The sequence below is a fragment of the Mytilus californianus genome, unplaced genomic scaffold (genome assembly GCF_021869535.1).
Source record: "Mytilus californianus isolate M0D057914Y unplaced genomic scaffold, xbMytCali1.0.p SCAF_14, whole genome shotgun sequence".
NCBI classification, from domain to species: domain Eukaryota; kingdom Metazoa; phylum Mollusca; class Bivalvia; order Mytilida; family Mytilidae; genus Mytilus; species Mytilus californianus.
In genome coordinates, this window is record NW_026262626.1 from 22,712,413 (window position 1) to 22,733,097 (window position 20,685).

Sequence of the window (20,685 nt, forward strand, 5' to 3'; positions counted from 1 at the left end):
GACACAAGCCAGTAGGATCGATTTAATTTTAATTGGAAAAGAATTTCAATCTCTCGTTGAATATTGTAAAATTAAACCGGCACTAATTAAAGTGACTGACCATTAAATGGATGGTTTTAAACTTTAGGACAGGAGCCGGCAACTAGAGTAATGCCTATAGAATTTTCTTCTATAAAATTGTTTACTTTCTTGAAGAAAGAATTTCTATCTGTTCTGTAATTTGGCGCGTAAAGACAAACAAAATTATATTGTCCATTTTCACATTTAATAAAATAAGTCTTCCGTCATTATCACAGAATTTATTAATGACCTCAATATCTGCATATTTGTTAATACCGATTGCTACCCCCTACTTGCCGAAGTTCCATTACTGCAGTAAAAAATAAAATCCGTATCCTTTTCAAGACTAGCCTTTGATTCTTCATTGAGATGTGTTTCTTGTAAAAGGGCAATGGAACACTTATTACGTTTAACCCAATCTATAACTTTTAATACTTTTTCTTTATTTTTCATACCATTAACATTAAGTGTGCATAAATTAATATTTGTCATTGTACGTGTAGTTTAAAGGGTAATTTAATTTCGTTGACTTATCTGTACGATCTATTTTAACATTAAAATACAAATTTTCAATCGATAATAGGTAGAAAAACGTGACCTTATTTAACCTCGTGTCAATTATTAACCCGTGAAGTACGGGCGTACCCAGGTACAAACGGTTTGTTTCATCACATGCTACATTGTGTATAGGAAAGCATTCAATTTGGATAAATAAATCTACTGCTATCGATTTAGTTGGATTATATTGCAGTTCACTAAAAACTAAGTGTAATAAAAATAGTGTGTGAATTAAACACTCTAAACAAATGAATTGAGTATGTCGCAATTGAAAAGTGCACTTATATATGTGGCAGACTATAGTTGAGTCTGAATTTAGAAAGAATTTAAAAACTAATTTAGAATTCATACCTAAATGTCTTTTTGGATTACTTTTACGATTTTGAAACGACTGTTTTCTGAAGAAGATTACATTTCTAAAAAGGTAAGTAATTTTGGATATCTGTTCAATATTGTTTTTACATGTTTGTTTATAAATTACTTTTAATTATTATCACTTACATCAAGTGATTTGTATTTGTTATCAACTAACAATAAGTTCCAAAAAGCATCGCCTTTATAATGTACATGCATATTTGAATCACTTTCACTCCCAATACCATTATAAAAATGTGTGTACACTGTAAGTAATAACTGCCTCACAAGCATATGTTTACGGGTTTTAAAAATGACATAATTTTTTATGCTATAACATTTTTCTAAACATAGCCCTTGGAAAAACCGGTATCGTAAACATGGTAAATAAGCACAACATTGCTTGATATATAACGTCATTGACAATGTACATGTAATCAGCTTAATACAATAGAATTTGATAAAGAACTCATCCACTATCTTATAGCAACTGTGTAAAGTCTCAACTTCACATGTTGATCTTTGTTTTATAAAACCATAATTATTGTACGTTGTTTTCATTTTAGATATAAACATTTCAAATTTAATCAATTTACATTTGGCAAATAACAGAACGATAGTACTGCATACCCATGTCCATAATAATATTGGTGCAGTACTAACAGCTAAATATATTTGACTGAAATTTATAAAGCAACAAAACAGTGTATAATATAAACTATGGTTTTCGGTCCATGAATAACCATTATTGTCCGATAGAATTTCACTGTGGTTTGATGTTTCTAAATATAACATAGGGAAAACCAAGTTTTTTAAAAACAGCTGATTCACATTTTTTTCTTAACAATGATAATTCGTAAACAAATGTTTACGCAGAATCTGATTGTACATGATATTGAAAATATATATTAGCTTTTGGCCTGTTAAATCGTATATGTTACACCACATCTTTGTTTCTAATATCGTCAATTGACATTTTATAACGACAAACCGTTGTATAGTAATACATATTACATATTAATATCGTTTTCAACACCATATAAACTTTTTCATACCATATCTTATTTGAAAACATTCCAATATTTTTAAACATTTCATCATTACTTAGATTAAACTCTGTATTTGAACTTGATTTTTTTTCCATTTATATGTTTTTTATTGTTTTTTTTTTTTTAAATAATATAAAAATATATTAAAAATTTGTTAGTACAATTTTCTTTTAAATGTACAGTTTGTTGATAAATTATATTAATACAGTATTTTGAAATATGATACAATAGTTCAACAAGATAGTGATAAAATATTCTATGCTTTTGATTTCTTAGGTCCAATATTTTCTGTAGGTGTAGGTGGCGTATGATTTCTTGCTGTTGTTCTTCTTGTGTTTTTTTGGTGTTCTTACAAAAAATATTATTATGGTTTTTTAAAGTGGGAAAAATTTGTTACTTAACATTACTTAATTTCAATGCCTGCCTCGCCTATACATGTTTCTTTGTATTTGTCTAATTTGTTAGATTCCGGATCTACTGACAGTACAGTATCGTCTGATGTTTATTCAATTAAGTGGGCACATGAAATGTGTGGTCAAATTGACCCTACAAATAATTCCTTTGTTGAAAGTTTAGTTGAATCAGCTAAAAGAATTGCTAAACCTGTTGTATATAAGAAAGATCCAGTCACTACTGATATCTTAATTCGGTTATGTTCTATGTTTCAATTTTCTACAGATTTACTGGTGGTTAGGGATCTTTTGATGACTTTGTTAGGTTTCAGTGGTTTTTTTTAAGTGTTAACGAGTTAAGTCAGCTAATATGTAACGATATTATTGTAAAAGATGTTCATTTAGTTATTAACATTAGGAGGAGTAAGACTGACCAGTACAGATCAGGTGACGAGATTTTAGTTTGCAAAGGGCATGATTTGGCTTGTCCTAATACTATGTTTTTTAGATATGTTAGTTTAGCCGAATTAGCTTTGGATAGTGATATGTTTTTTAATCGACCATTATACAGAAGTAAGAAAAAAAGTGCTTTAATTAGTATTAACAAACCTACTGTTAGGGAGCGCGTAATTAAGAGATTAAAACTAGTTGCACCTGAATTGAATCTTGGGTTGAATTCGCTTAGGTCTGGTGGTTCCACTATGGCGGCAAATTCAGGTTTCAAGAAAAGGTGACTCGATTTCTTTTCTATTTTCAATATTAACAAACAAAATTATGTTTTCTTTTTCTCATTTGACAAAAGAGGTCCAACACGTAGAGTTTCGTTGGCATTGACAAAAGGACACAGGTTTCCCAAATGGGTTTTTCCTGATCGGCCACGGAACATTCAGTTATTCAGTTATTCAAATACAAAGGGTTAACATGAGTTTATTTTTCTTGAACAATTAAGATATTGTATTCATAATTTGCAGTTCACGAGCTAGTCAACAAACATAAGTTTGTGTTGTTTTTTTTCTTTAAATAGTTGAGTTTATATGTATTTAGCGGAAAGAAGACGTCAATATAAAAGCACGTGTTCGACTTGTTAAACTTTTTTCTTCGTAACTGGATTTTAAAATTTTTTTTTTTTCAACTAAATTTTCGTTTGCATTTGCTGAAACGTAATTAAATAATGCAATCAATTGTCTATCTTGATCAAGTGTTCTCCTGTCAGGTGTGTCAATCTACCTGTACAAGTGATTAGCGATCTTTAGCCGGATATTCCTCGGGACTTTAAAACTGTAATCAATAGGAACCTTGGAATTATAATACAATAAGGGTTATGCAATAACATGCAATTGATTATAATTGCTAACAAAAACGGCGGCGGCTAGCGAAACGAAAACAAATTTTGACAATGGCGGGGATCATTTGACGATGGTTGAAGATAATGTAACGATGGCGGGGATCATTGGTGCGGCATCATAAAACAGGTTATGGAGATCCCTGATTAGTACCCATTATTTCTACTTATCGTGATGACTTACAGTAACACTCCTCTCAGCATAGTATTGGTATCGGTGAATTAATTCTCGTTCTTTTGATAAAAACTTAATAGACTAATTAAAAGCTTTAAAACATTGCAATGTAACTGAAGTTTGATTTTGATTTGGCTTGCTATCTTCAAACGGTAGTATTTATTCCTGTATAGGCAACAATACTCATATTTTCTAAGTGTGCTACTTTTATAATAAAAACCTAGAAAAAATAGTTGTGTGAAATTGGTGCATTCTGTTCTAGTAATTGAAGTCAAAAAGAATCATTAGATCTTCGAACGAAGCTTGTTTATTGTATCCATGCCAACCGTCATTTTAGATAAAATTCATGAAAATTTGGAAGACTTTTCAAATGATCCTCTAGAAATAATTCAATGTGATTTAAAAATCATAAATAAATTAAAAACAACATACTGTACCAATACATCTGATAAAAACGCTCCTATGTTGACTTCATTCGTCTGCTTTGGGTACAAGAACATCCAACCTAAAGTCGTGAAAATGTAATGCAAATGTTTTCCTATTTAAAGCTATCATATTTTATACTTAAAATACATTTAACTAGTTTAAACATCCGATTCAAAAATGTAAATTTAATAAAATGTGCTTTCTTGGAAACCATTTGAACATCTTTGTTCTATATAAATTCCTTGACCTGTTTTCCAGGGTTTTCAAACTAAAAGGACGAAACTGTCATGATACTCTAACTATAATTCCACATAACTAAAGTCGTGCTTAGCATTCATGTACTGATTTACTTAGTATTAGTTTAGTAAAAGTTTAGTTTAAATTCAGTTTAAATCTTCAATCAAAATACAATCTTACAAAGATTTAACGTTTTTGTTTAACTGTGGTTTCTTGGTAAAAATTATTCAGTGATTGTTAACATTATGTGCCCACCTCTAATTTTGAAAAAAACAACATTTGACCGAGTTTCACCATTTGAAATTTTAGGGTTTTTTTTGTACCTGGTAAAATCTATGTGGTTGCCCAATACGGAAATTTATAGATTTTTTGTGAAGCACAAGAAAAAACCGGTTGAGATGTGAGGTGACTATGCTTTATATTTTGCATTCCTCGTGTTCCAGATATAATTGGTGATAAGTGAAAATCCGTAGTTCACATTCGGGAAAAAGAGGGCATAATCGTGGTTTGCAATTTGGATATATCTGTCGTCATATGTGAAACAGATATTCCAAAAAGGTCAGTTAATGATGGTGTCCGTAAAATTTTACGAAACGATGACTTCAACCTTGCTTTTTCAAACTCTTTGTTTAGTATCTTTCTTATAAGCAGCAAAACCAAGATAAGAAATAACAATTGATATAAGAAATCTAGTCTTACAATGTTGGCTAGTGAAGAAATATTGCCATGTACCGCTCTGAAAACGGTCAAAACGTTTCATCTGATCCTATTAACTCGAAAAGATCAGCGATTGACATGTTGTATATATATTATACAAAGAACCTGACTTTAACATACATTGACTAGTGTGAAAAACAATCAAACCTGTTAAGATTCTCTGATAAAGAGCAACACAAGCAAATAGATATTCGATATTTGTGTCGTCACAAATATGTACCATCTAAAAGATTTGCAGTAGTGTAACAGTATCATATTTAAACCTTACAATACATTTATCTAGTTTAAATCTCCGATTACAATCTACATTCAAATTTTTGAATTTAAAGTATTAATAAAGTAAAAATTATGCTTCCGTGGAAACAATCTAAACATCTTTGTATTTTAAAATTCAGTGACCTGTTTTCCAGGATATTCAAATTAATAGTACGAAAATTTCGTGATATTCAAACTATAATTCCACGAAAATAAAGCCATGACTAGCATTCATGTACTGATTTACTTCATATCTTAAGCGAAACTCTTTTTTGTATATTTATTAATTCATCAAATGACATCAGTTAGATTTTAAGAAACATTTCTCCTCTTCCTTAGCATTTCTTACGAATTAACTGCATATGTGACCCGAAATGACTTTTACAGACTTACGGCGAAAAATGTCAAAAAAAGAAAAAAACGTCGATCTAAAGTCACGTAACGTAATCGGATCATTTGTATTTGAATGTCCATTTTTTTCATGCGGTGAAATAAAGTTTTCATTTCTTATTTGACTTGAGCATGTTAATGAAATTATAATTTTAGATTTAGAGTTACAAATCAAGAAGGGTCTTTATGTAAAATTAATGATTTCGGTTGAAATCCTGTCAGGAACCGCGTTTAAAATTCACATTATTTGGTCTTTTAGATGTCAACGATACAATTCACTTTCTCCTGCATCATCTACAGACTTGTGCCAAAAGTGAAGATAATTCCAAGATGGCTGCCACATACAGTTGTCAACTATCTGTCACTTTAACCTTTGTAATTATTTTAATAAAATGATCCGAACCCACCTAATACTTTGTGATGTTTCCTTTTGCCCTTATCACTTGCCTCAAACGTCTTGGAATCGAACCATAAGTTTTCTTATGAATTCTAAGGATATATTTGTCCATGTTCCAAATTCCTGTCTCCATTTTAGCTTTTGTAGTGATGTTATGTACCGGTATTTGCAGTTCAATTTTAATTTTACGTCACATATTCTCAATAATATTAAGGTCTGGACTATGTGCTGGCCATTCCATACCATGAAGATGATTTTGTACTATATATTTTTCACATCTCTGGCTCTATGAACCGGAGCATTGTCATCTTGGTATATGTAATTGTCACCGGGATAATGACGAGCAGAAACAGGCCAAACAAAATTGTCAACAATCTCAATATACTTTTAAGCGTTAATATTACCAGTTACAACAGTAATGGTACCAACAACTCATATGGCATGCAGCTCCGGATTATCTAATTCAACCGTGGCCAGGATTTAAGCAAGAAGGAGTCCACTCCTCAACGGGCCGTCTCCAGACTAAAACACGATTATCCATTCCAATTTTGACCTTTAATTCATCACTTTATATGACCCGTCTCCAGTAATCTTCCACAGTTTTGTGCCTGTTCAATTTACACCATGCCAGCCTTTTTTGACATTTGCAGCACGAATTCTGATGGATTTCTTTACAATGTGCTTTTTAAACCCTTCTCTTCATACAATGTCCGCTGAACAGTACGCTTAGACAATGGTTCTTCCCTAGATTCATTAAAAACATAGGTTATTTCATGCAGTGGACGTTTTCTATCCGACTTGACATGGTGCAAAGTTTGCGAGTATCCCGCGGTATTAGAAGATTTGGCCTTCCCGTTCTCTCCTTGTTTTCCAAACTCCCCCGACCTTTAAAACAATTCTAAACCCCATAAATAGTTGGAAGTGGATGCCATAATTGCCGTGCAAAATCAGGCCCTTTTACACCAGCTATATGTAATGCTGCAATGGAATTTTTACCGACAATGACAGTTCCTTCCGTTTTTGGGCCATTCTAAAAACTATACGAAAGGTAAACAAAGCAGACAATTCCAAACTTCCGGTGACGTTTCAGGTCAATGACCGACCTCATAACGTTCATATTGTGCAAAAGGAGAGATAACTCCAACTTATTTACAGAGAAAACGGCTTTAGAAGTTGTCACTTCCAACCCGTAATTGACACGACGTCGTTAAATTATCTTTACTTTAGGCACGGTAGTGTATATGTGTTCGATTAAACGAAATGGTTAGAATTATATCACCATTGCGAGATATTATCTCAAAAAAAAAAACATATCGAAAAATTATGGAAGTAGTATAACAAAACAGAGACTCCAACAGCAAACGAATAAATGTCATATTTATGACTTGGTACGGCCATTTTCTTATTTTAAAAATTGTGGGTAAAAACTGTTTTTTTTTTTGCTAAACCTTTCACTTGTATCATACAGTCCATTTAATATCTTTATATTGACAACGATGTGTGAACAAAACAAACAGACATAATAGGTAAAATGTCAAAAATAGGGGTACCGCAGACAATATTGTGTTATAATCTTAATCACTATAAAAAAAAGCAAATATGTCAAAGATAAACAAAAAGTCATATAGAAAAAGTAGATTACCACAAATAAAAAAAAACAAGACCAGAAAAATTTACCATACCACAATAACACAATGCCGGGATGTATCAGTACTGAGCCATGTCAAATGGATATTTAAAAAAACTTGACTAAACAGCAATAGTAATAATTAACAAAGAGAGGTTAAAGAATATTATAACACGTTATTAAGATGATAAACATCGTCAGTACCTAGAATCTATGAATAAAGACCATCGTGTATAATTTGTGAAGTTGATTCTGAATATTTATCAACAAGGTTTAGGTATCTTCCGATGACTTTTTTTTTTTTTAGAAAAAGGACGAGACGTTCTCTGATATACCCCTGGTTTATCTACTTTCTTTTCAGACACTGATGTATGTGTCGTTTTACAAAGTCTCAGAAGCAGCTACAAGCTCTTGAGTACCGAATGATATCTTATATGGAGGTGAAGTTGGTTCCTTGCGCCTAAGTTGGGGAAATTGATAATTTTCAAAATTATAATCGTCTCGTATGTCAAAGACTCTGGTACTGAGATAACCACTTATGTCAAATTCGAGGTATAAGTCTAAAAAATTCATTATATTTGGCCCACTAGATCAAATGGAGATTTTTGTAAAAGATTACACAAATTTAAGAAAGATTGTGAAAAATTGACTTTAAAGGGCAATAACTCATATAGGTGTCAATTGACACTTTTGGTCATGTTTGACTTAATTGTAAGGCTTACTTTGCAAAACAGTTTTGCTGTTTACAATATATTTTTATCTGTAATAATATTCAAGATAGTAACCAAGCACTTCAAATTTTCCTTCAACATGTTAAAATTACAAATTCAGGTTTAGAAGCCAAACAATGGGTTGTATGATGCCCCTGAACATTTCAGGGCAGGAAGAAATTGACCTGATGACTTGATTAGCTCTAAATGCCCCCCCCCCCCCCCCCCCTCTTTTCTTCTTTTTTTTTTTTAGCCATGGCGGGCATCTTGATTGATGGGCGGGATCGTCGGATATATCTTTTTAACAAGATAACCTAATGATGATTAAGGTCATGTTCAGGTTCATTTGGCCCTGTTGTTTCAGAGGATAAGATTTGTGTAAAAGATAACAAACAATAGTGAAACATTTATTTTAAACGGCATTAACTCCTTTAGATTTAATTGGCAATTTTTGTCATTTTGACCTATTTGTAGAGCAAACTTTGCTGAACATGTATGCTGTTTACAGTTTATCTCTATCTATTATAATATTCAGGATAATAATCAAAAACTGTAAAATGTCCATAATATTACCAATGCAGGGGTAGCAACACAACTACGGGTTGTCTGATTTGTCTGAAAATTAGATAGATCTCTACCTGATGAACATTTTACGCCTTTCAGTTTTTCTCTAAATGCTTTAGTTTCAGAGATATAAGTCAAAAACTGTATTTTACCCACATTTCTTTTTTTGCCATGGCGGCCATTTTGTTGATTAGCGGGGTCATTAGATACATTTTTTAAACTAGATATCTAAGTTTTGAGATTGGTTTTATTTGACCTAGTAGTTTCAGAGTATAAGATTTTTGTAAATAAAGGCAACAGTAGCTAGTATACCGCTGTTCAAAACTCATAAATCGATAGAGATAAAAACAAATCCGGGTTATAAACTAAAACTGAGGGAAACGCATCAAATATAAGAGGAGAACAACGACACAACAAAAACACAACATTAAAATGTAGCACACACAGAAACGAACTATAATATAACAATGGCCATTTTCCTGACTTGGTACAGGACATTTTAATAAAAAAATGGTGGGTTGAACCTGGTTTTGTGGCATGCCAAACCTCCCGCTTTTATGGCAACGTCAAACACAACACCAAAACGACAACATCACATGACAGGACCACAATACAAATGTAAAAGTAACGCAAGACGACGAACGACGGACGACAGACGCCAAAATATGGGAAAAGCTCACTTGGCTCCTTTGAAAAAGGATTAATAGTTAAAACAAAAATATATAACCTATTTAGATTTGCTCATAAAGAGCGACACAAGCAAATAGTTATTCCCTAATTGTGACGTCAAAAATACAATAATAAACACTCGATGTAGTGTTAACATTTTATATTTGAACTTACAATACAATTAACTTGTTTATGTTGTTTTAATCTTTGATTTCGATCTACAATGAAATTTTCCAAATTAAAAATATTAATAATATGAATTTCTGCTTTCGATGAAAACATCTTTTAGACATCTTTGTAATTTTAAAATTAATCGGCCTGTTTTCCAGGGTATTTAAATCAATAGGACGAACATTTTGTTATATGCATACTATAATTCCACAAAGTCAAGGTTAGCGTTCATGTACTGTTTAACTTAATTTTGCAATTGAAATTCTTTTCATTCATTTAATATATGATTCTTCTTATGACATCAGTTATTTTTTTAAGAATAATTTTTCCTCTTTCTTAGTATATCTTTAGAATAAACTGCAAATATGGAACACATTTTTATGTCACTGACGGTATGAACAAATCAGAAACTTATACATTAAGTTTTGCGGCTTAAGACGTTTATTCATTAATAGAAAATACACGTATATGTTAAACTATTCAGTACATGTTAGCATTATGTGATTACCTCTTATTCCGAAGAAACATTTGACCGAGTTTCAGCATTTGAAATTTAAGGGTTTTTTTGTACCTGGTATAATTTGTTCATTAATCGGTGGTTGTCCAATATGAAAATTAATAGTGTTTTTTTGTTTTGTTGTTGTTTTTTTTTTTTTTTTTTGTGAACCACAAGAAAAAAAAACAGTTGTGATTTCAAATGGCTATGCTTCATATTTTTATCCCTCGTGTTTCGGATGTAGAACACATTTGGTGATAAGTCTAGATAGGTACGTAACATTCGAGAAAAAGAGACCAGAATCGTGTTTTTAATATTGGAGAATATCCGTCGTTTTATGTGAAACAGATATTTCATAAAGGTCAATCAATGATGGTGTCCGTAAAATTTTCGAAATGATGACTATGATTTACTACTTAGAACTCTTGGTTTAGTATCTTTCTTGTACGCAGCCGCCCTTTGAAAATGGAAGTTAAGATAAGAAACAACATTTGCTATTTAAAATCTTGTGTTGGCTAGTTAGGAAATATTGCCAGGTACCGCTCTGAAAACTGTTAAAACGTGTTCTCTGACTCTATTAAATTGAAAAGATCAGAGATGATCTATGTTTTTTTAGGTATATGACTTTAATATGCATTAACTATTGTGCAAAAGAGAAAAATCTAACCTATTTTTTTTTCGCATAAAGAGCAACACAAGCGAATAGTCATTCGATGTGTATGTAGTTGCAAATATAACATTGTACAATTATTAACATTCTCTGTAGTGTAAACAGATCATATGTAAACAAATAATAAAGTCGTAAACTATTTTTGTGTGCGAGGTAAAATACATTGATCAATCGGTGGTAGTCCAATCTGGAAGTTCATAGATTGAATTGTGAATAATATAACTTGGGTAGTTTAACAACAGCATGTATATGTTTCACATAAAAGATAATTTTGATCCTATCCTTTGGGAAGAAAAACACCTTTTAATTATTTCTTTGATAGGCCATAGTGTAATGTATATAAATCCTCAAATCAGATTGCCAATTACATTATTTTTTTTTTTGGTGTATACCACTATGTGATAACGAGCATGTTTTAATCATCTTTAACAAATTTTCGATCTAGTTTTAATTTATTCAATCTTTTTATTCCCGTTGCTCCACCATCAGACGATATATCAAATACACGTATCATATTTTTCTCACGACAGAAATGGGTCAACACACATCAGAAATAGACCTAGGCCTAAGGTTCAACATGTTGAATCTAATATACAAAATGTATATTCTTTGAATTTTTAAGTAGCTGAGAAACATGATATTTTCACATGTCCATGATCTAAATAAAGATATTTCTATATATAGAATACTGTAGCTTCCTTTTCCTGGAAATTGAGAATAATCATCTTGCGAACAGGATAGTAGATGTGGAAGTCAAATATCGGTGAGAGCTTGTATCGGTATTTCTTAGAAATTGAAAAATAAATCAATGTTTCCACTGAGTAGGCGAATAGTGAACATGTGTTAATTTGTTTGTTAATATGAATCAAAATGTATGTTTTTTTTTTAATTCTATTAGGCATATTAAATACAACGGTGAAACTTATCAACATACTTTCTAAAGATTATCAAAATGGTCAAATGAAACAACAAAATTAAAAGTACGCGAGACACATGATCACTGCAATCTAGAAAACACCAAAAGCATTACTTTATTGAAAAAAAGGACAAAAAATAAATAATTGATATTCCTTACAATTTTCATTAATCCAACGGTGAAATCATCTGTTTCCGAAAGGTAATCACCTGTAGTGCAAATGTCATTTTTATAAATGTTATTATTCTGATTTAGAGTAATGTCTCGCATTTTGATTGGCTGATATTGTACTAATAAATTTCAGTACAATTTGTATTACGTCAATTGGAATTATCCCCGAGATCCCTTACACTATTGATCTAATAAAAAAAATTTGCTTTAGAGGGAAACTTTGCAAAAAAAATAAAAAAATATATATAATGTTCATTATGTATAAAAAGCACACATTCATAAATATGAAAGTTTTATTCTGCTAAAAAAAGAGATCCCCAACGATTTTAAATTTAGAGTATCAATTCTCCGCATGCGGCCATTTTGACATCCTCCCTGTATAGAAAACTCGGCATATCTATAAACCACAAAGGACCAAAACAAGCAGTAATCTAACGTAGCCGTAATTGAGTGTCAATATCCTGTCAAGCGTACTGTTATTTTATCCGACAAGGAAAGCATAAACAGTTTCCCGGGTCACAAAAATGAATATAATAGACATAGTTGTGCAACCTTTCCTACCTTACTTGATACGAAAAATGTATTTTTTTTTAAATAACAAGTACTATGGTCTGTCGTTTTGGAACTGTTTTTTTAACTAAGTTTTCAAAACAAGAAATTTGAATGGAAACAAGATAAAAAGTCAAAGTTCAAAGTCATAAATAATTTTTTCGTGTAGAATTGTTTTCAAAAATATAGTTTGTTCATAATTCTTTTATGTAATAAACTTATTAAATAAATTCGTACCTTCCCTTATCTGATCACCAGCATGGCCAATTGAATTGTTCCCAGAGGTATTTAGAGATGACACGTCCAGGTATTCAAGCGATTTCCTGTCGGGCTTTAAAACTCTTATTACACAAATACAAATAGCAAGTTCGTGCAAGGCTTCTTTTCTGAGGGCAATAAACAGTGTACACGGCCGGTAACTTGTAACTTTCCATTTTGAAACTATCAAGTGTAATATACATCTTTGTCTTGCGTGTCCAATAGTGATATACTAGTCATTACTAAATTCATACGCTTGTTTATAAATAACATTTCTGGTGTAAAGAATGATTTTTATGAAAATTTAAATAATTCCAAAAACGAATTCGTAAAATCTATTTACATATTTTCCAAGTGTAGATTGGGGAAAATGTAAGTACAAATGTATATACTCGTTGTCAATAAGTATGGACATTTTGAAACATACAAATAACAAAATGTACGCACTTGCCGATCATTGATTTATACACCTAGATAGAGAGTTATGACTATTGCATTTTAAAATATATACATGTATATTGAACATGTTGAATATAAGAGAGAAACATCCAGAACCAATCTGATTTAAATACAAGTCGATATCTAAGTTGCTTCGGTTCATCCAAGTTATGGACATAGTAAAACCACAGATTTATATTTCAATAAGATTATTTCGAACAGTTTAAGAAATTCGCCATCATCACAATTGTTGGGCATGATGTATAATATTGTGAACATTGTTCTAATAGCACCTTATATCAAAAAGTAAAATCACAAAAATACTGAACTCCGAGGAAAATTCAAAACAGAAAAGTCCCTAATCAAATGGCAAAATCAAATGATAAAACACATCAAACGAATGGACAACAACTGTCATATTCCTGACTTGGTACAGGCATTTTCAAATGTAGAAAATGGTGGATTGAACCTGGTTTTATAGCGCTAAATCTCTCTCACTTGTATGACAGTCGCATCAAATTCCGTTATATTTACAACGATGCGGGAACAAAACAGACATAATAGGTAAAATAGTCACAATATGGGTGCAGCAGTCAACATTGTGTCACAATCTCAAAACAAACAAATATTTAACAAAAAAAGCACAAAAAAAGTAAAATGATCACAAAATTACTGAGCTCCGAGGAAAATTCAATTGTCTTGTTCCGACATGCAGCTCGTTCTTATGTTGTACTGTTACACCACTTTCTCAGGTTAGGCGAGTGTTGGGATCCCGCTAACATGTTTAGCCCTGCCACATTCTGTATGTATGTGCCTGTCCCAAGTCAAGAGCCTGTAATTCAGTATTTGTCGTTTGTTAATGTGTTTCATATTTGTTTTTCGTTCATTTTAAATTTTTGTACATTAATTAGACCGTTAGTTGTCTCGTTTAATTGTTTGAAGGCCTTACGGTGACCTATAGTTGTTAAGTTCTGTGTCATTCGTCTGACTTGTTTGTGTGTCAAGGCTATTGGAAGTTACAAAATAAGAACGTTGTATTTATAAATTTAACAGGTAGAATTCTGTTCTTGGACGTAGTTTTCTTCATTTTTTTTAGTTCAGTGATTTATATTGCGAAAAAAAAATATAGTCATAATTTAAATCGTTCCAGCAATCACCTAAGGATCCTCTTAAATCATGAATGGTCATGCTTCACAATCATTAGAATTTTCTATGCATTGGTACATTCTGTATCGGTAGTGATTAACCTTGACATTTCAGGGTATAAAGAGCTACTTATATTTTATCTGTATGTGGTTAGGTGACGTCCCATGAGGTCTTACGTATACAGGTTCACATTTATAATGGTTTCTGATATATCAAGGTTTTATTACATTCACACTTCAATCAAATTAATTTCGGGATTTTTTTCTTTCTTGGTATTAAATCATAGAAATTTAAAGAATATACTCCTTGTCCGCTTTAGGAGTATTCTTGTCAGTTTAGACAGACACATATATGTCTCTGGTTAAGAGTGGGTTTATGAATGAATGAACCGGTCTGTCTCCATTCAAAAAAGGAAAGTTGACGTTAAATTGATTTTGTTAATTTTTTTTAAATATCGTTGGTCAAATAACTAAAGTATTTATACGTTGTGAGATTTAAAATATTATAATAAGGGCATTCCCGATCAGGTAAATGTGAATCGCTTTGAACGGACAAAACTATATTAATGTAACTGATAATTTTCACTGCATATTCAAATATTCAAGGTTACCGATGAGAAATTAAAATAGGACAGTTTTTGGGTCTGTGTAACACTTATCAATTCAAAGTTTTAAAAAGTTTTCAAATTTTAGATTTTTGGAATTAAAATTTAAAAATTTTAAATATAGTTTTTAAATTTGATAGTTTAGATATTTGATCAAACTTTAAAAGTACTAAACTTAACGTGCAGTTTTGATTATTTCGCTTTTTGAAAGTTTCATTTTTTTCAATTTTTTATTAAGATATCAAAAATAGAAAAGGGGCGAATAGAGGGGTACCTGTAAACACGGCTCTGATTATGATTATTCTTAGTTAGGAATAAAAAGCACAAAGTATACCTTTTAACTCCGAAACGAAATAAAAGCGTAACGAATCGAAACAAAATGAAGTGAAAATTTACTGTTACTTAAAAGTTAATTTATAAAATAAAACGAGAGGCAGATAGTTGAAAGCGGTTAAAAATTGGATAGCAAAATAAATATTTCTCAAAAGAAGAGAATTCATTTTAAAACAAGACGCACGGCTCTGATTATGATGATTCTTACCTTAGAAAAGAAAGCACGAAATATAGCAAATCATTTTTAAGTGCAAAATAAATAATCTAAAAAAGAAGTTTTTTTAAACAAATTGGACATCACATGAGATAACAGTATCCTGAAAATTTTAAGGTTTTGCATCTATTGAGAAAAAAATGTAAACCTATTTAAACCGGCATCAAACAAGTTGATTTACGTTTTGAAAATCTCTAACATAAGCTTTATAGCGTTTCAGATAAATAATTCAGAACTATGTGGTTTACCAAGCGCCCATCATTTAGGAGTAACAGTGAAAACTGACCAACTCGAAATAGGTCAAATAGTATGGTTAGGTTGAGTATGTATATATATTTTCTACTGAACTTTAAGCAATAAAATGGCTCAATACACGTTGTGTTATCTCAAATTTGATTTCAATTTTTCTGTTTTGCTCTACGACTTCTCACTTTCTGCAATCATATCGGCAGATGAAGTCATTGCTTGTACATTTTGAACGATCATCTTTAATCTTTTAATCAACTATTTCAGTTCTTTATAAATTGTTGGCCTTAAAATATTCGGCTATGAGCGTTCCTGATAAAGGTTGATCCAGAAAAGCGCTTCGGACGCATGCAATTTTTGACGTTTTGTTTTCATTTTTTATCGATTGCATGACGATCATATATTGCCTTGTAAGTTGATTTTAGTTCTAAGTATTGGTACAGTAGGAAAAATTAATTCAATGAACGTTGTGCTAGCCTCGAATGTGGGTGGTTTTTGATATTTTTTTTACGCTGAATTTAAGAGTAAGACAAAATATTAGTTGCTTGAAGCCAGGATACTGTTATAAACTGTCTACATAAACTCACCATAGATAGATACCAGGATATAAAATTTTAATTTGCGCCAGACGCGCATTTCGTCTACAAAAGACGTATCACTGACGCTTGAATCAAATTAAGCTCAAAAGGCTAATACAGTCAAATAAAATTAAAAAGGCCAAATAAAGTAAACGTTAACATCAAACTCATCGTTCTGGTTTTGTTAAAGCTGAACACATTCATATCATATAAACATTATTTTCAGCCTCAATACCTATGTAATAGTTGCCGCTGTACATTAAACGCTCATCTATCCATTTGTAGGTGTCGGCATTTTGAAAATTGAAATTAATTTTTAAAAGTTTATAGCAGCGATAAATTGTAATCTATTTGGGAATCCGAAATATAAATATTGTCACTAAGGTGACACTATATTTGACCTCCCACAGTAATGATATATTTTTCAGGTGCGGATCAATGAATTTGAAAAGATGGGGCCTAGTCAGGGAACGATCATTTAACTTCAAAGGGAATATGTCTTTTTCCTGAAAAAAAATCTGATCCCAAATTTGATTGGGACAAAACATTCTGTACAAGCAGAGGACAAAAAAAAAATATTCTGTATCCAGATTTTCCTCATGCCATATAGTGTTAACTTATGAACCAAATAATTTGATTAATTACGTTTAAAATTGATCGCGTTTAGCGCGAAAAAAATTCTCACCTCGACAAAACAACCATACCCCCACTTTTGAAGTTAAATGATTATTTTGTAGACGACGTTTGGACTGATGCTTGTAAAATGTATATGCATTTATCATATACGTAGCTCGGTTAGGGGTCCTCAACCCACCACTTTTTTTAAATAGCATATAAAAGGAAACGGGATTTTTTTGTATAAAGGGATAGTTCCGTATTTATTATTTGTGCATTTGTAAGTTATCATACGATAATCAACTTTCAGCAAAGAAAAAGTACCTGTCCAGTCAAAATGGGACGTGTAAAGAGAGTACCACGCTGTCTGTATGATGGATTTTTAATTTTTGGCCATACACCAATGTTGCTCTCGAAAAACCAGGACAATGTAAAACGCTGAATTTTAATTAAAGCATTCACCTACAGAACGCTGAAAACTGAGTATTTGAAAGTCAAGTAAATATAAGAACCGAAACAATTGAAAAGGTGTTTGACCATATCAAAATCCATCTAATGGCTACTTTGCCCGAGGCAGTTAAAACCTAAGTTTCTTTGTAATTTGTATGTAAACAAACTATTTTAAATGATCGATTGTTGGTTGCCAGTGGCAAATATTTCATGCATGTTCAGGAAGATAACAAATTAGCAGTAAATACAACATGAAGGGATTGTGCTTGATATTCATATGATTAAGACATAATCTTTCAATTAGTTTAATTGAGGTCTGGAGCTGGCATGTCAGTAACTGCTAGTAGTCCTTTGTTAATTTATATAGCATTGCATTTTGATTAGTTTCTTTTGTTTCCTATTCTGACGTAGAACTTGGACTTCTTGTAAAGTGCGTTTTACTGTGCGTATTGCTGTGTGTTAGTTTTTTCTACATTGGCTAGAGTTATAGGCGAGGGTTGAGATCTCACAAGACATGTTTAACCCCGCCCATTTGTGCGCCTGTCCCAATTCATGGGCCTCTGGCCTTTTTAGTCTTGTATGATTGTAATTGAAGTTCATTGTTATATTTCGGAATTGAGTATGACGTCCATTATCACTGAACTAGTACACATTTTTGTCTATGGGCTAGCTGAAGCACGCCTATCACAGCGTTCATTGCGACACCATAAATTCAGTATTCCTTCTGTATCAATACTTGTGTATTTCTATGTTGTGATGTTACACTATTGTTTCAGATAAGTTTTTCTCGCTTTTTGTTTTTTATATAGATTAGACGGTTTTTTCCCGTTTTAATGGTTTAACACTAGTAATTTTATGGGCCCTTTATAGCTTGCTGTTCGGTGTGAGCCAAGGTTCCATGTTGAAGACCATACTTTGACCTATAATGCTTTACTTTTATAAATTGTGACTTGGATGGAGAGTTGTCTCACTCATTAGTGGCACTCATATCACATCTTCTTATATCTATTGGAAGTGAAATCAATCATAAAAGGAAATATATTATCGTCATGCAATCGATAAAAAATAAAAACAAAACGTTAAAAATTGCATGCAACCAAAGCGCTTTTTTTGGATCTACCTTCATCAGGAACGCTCAAAAGTCGAATAATATTATTTGGCTTACTGCGAGTTGGACAGTTTTCACTGTTACTCCCAAATGTTGGGCGCTGGGGACACCAAATATTAGAGATATTTTTTTAAAGTAAATCAACTTGTTTGAAGCCGGTTTAAATAGGTTTAATTTTTTTTAATAGATGCACAACGTTAACAATTTCTCCATTTTTTTCTTAAAATGTCCTGTACCAAGTCAGGAAAATGGCCATTGTTATATTATAGTTCGTTTCTGTGTGTGTTACATTTTAATGTTGTGTTTCTGTTGTGTCGTAGTTCATCTCTTATATTTGATGTGTTTCCCTCAGTTTTATTTTGTAACCCGGATATTTTTTTTCTCAATCGATTAATGAATTTCGAACAGTGGTATACTACTGTTGCCTTTATCTGTTCATGATACTGTGATGTCTATTTTGATTTATAAAAATCCGAATTCTTTTATAATTCAGTTTGTAATTAAAACTGATTTGATATACTTCGTGCTTTTAATCCTAACTAAGAATGATCATAGTCAGAGCCGTGTTTACAGGTACCCCTCTTTTCGCCCCTTTTCTATTTTTGATATGTTATTCAAAAATTTAAAAAATCAAACTTTCAAAAAACGAAATAATCAAAACTGCACGTTAAGTTTAGTACTTTTAAAGTTTGATCAAATATCTAAACTATCAAATTTAAAAACGATATTTAGAATTTATAATTTTAATTATTTGGTGAAAATTTCAAAATTTCAAAACTTTAAAAAAATTTGGAATTCTGATATTTTAAAACTTTGATCAAAATTCCTAAAATCTAAAATTTCAAAACTTTTTGAAATTTTGATTTGATAAGTGTTCCACGGACCTTTTTGGTTTATACGCTGGTTTTCGTGGGTAAATTTTATTTATAAAACTGTTTAATTGAAAGTAATTCAGAATTTCGATGTTACAACAAAATAATCACCTACTTATTCATGTTATTTAAAGAGTGAGCTTACGAAAAAATATAAAATCTATTTATTAAACGGCGATTTAGGTATTTTGCCACCATATTCCTCCCCAAATATTTTTTTTCTGTCACAAATCCACACTCCACTTTTATAATTTTTTTTGGTTATGTGTTTCCCTTGAGGCCAAACAACACTTTAGTGAAGATCAAACGATTAAAATTACATAATGCTATACTTTTAATTATCGTGAATTTAACCACGTCTTTTCCAATTAGTGTCACTAGACAGTATAATCAGAGACATATAATTCATGTATTACGTGTATTACATGTATATGTCTCTGGTACATGTATTTTATATCTCTGGTATAATACAAATTGTATTTACATTGTACTAGCGGGAATTGTTCGTTAGACTGAAGCAATGATTTGTATTATAGTAAAATAAATCCTTGACCGAATAAAAGACTGGTCCAGTAATCAGAATTGGGGAAAACTTAAGATAAAGGTTATTTTGACTATTAATTTTTTTTTGTAATTTGAAGTTGCTAATATTTTCACATAGTTTCATAACATTCATGACATTAGCGGTAACAATTTTTATGGACCAGTAAACTTCAATCTATCTTTTTTTTTTGTTGTTGGATTCACAATTCAACTTTTAGTCAGTTTCAATCACTGTGACGAACCATTTCAATCTGATTAATACGCTTCGTGGCAGTTGTGTCTCAATTATAGAAACTCTTTGTTTTGAACTGTATATAGATCTAAACAATAAGACAATCCCTTACTACGAACATGATTTACATTCATTCTTCATAATTAACATACA

At 31.4% G+C, this 20,685-nt stretch overlaps 1 protein-coding gene across 1 annotated transcript in view; it reads left to right on the forward strand.

The window, feature by feature from the left end:
• The first annotated feature begins 264 nt into the window (after positions 1-264).
• LOC127724415 (uncharacterized) overlaps positions 265-20,685 on the forward strand; it is a 28,234-nt gene continuing 7,813 nt past the window's right edge. The window contains exon 1 of the transcript XR_007992492.1: positions 265-1,042. The gene's annotated coding sequence lies outside the window, so the exon portion shown is untranslated. The remainder of the gene's footprint in view (positions 1,043-20,685) is intronic.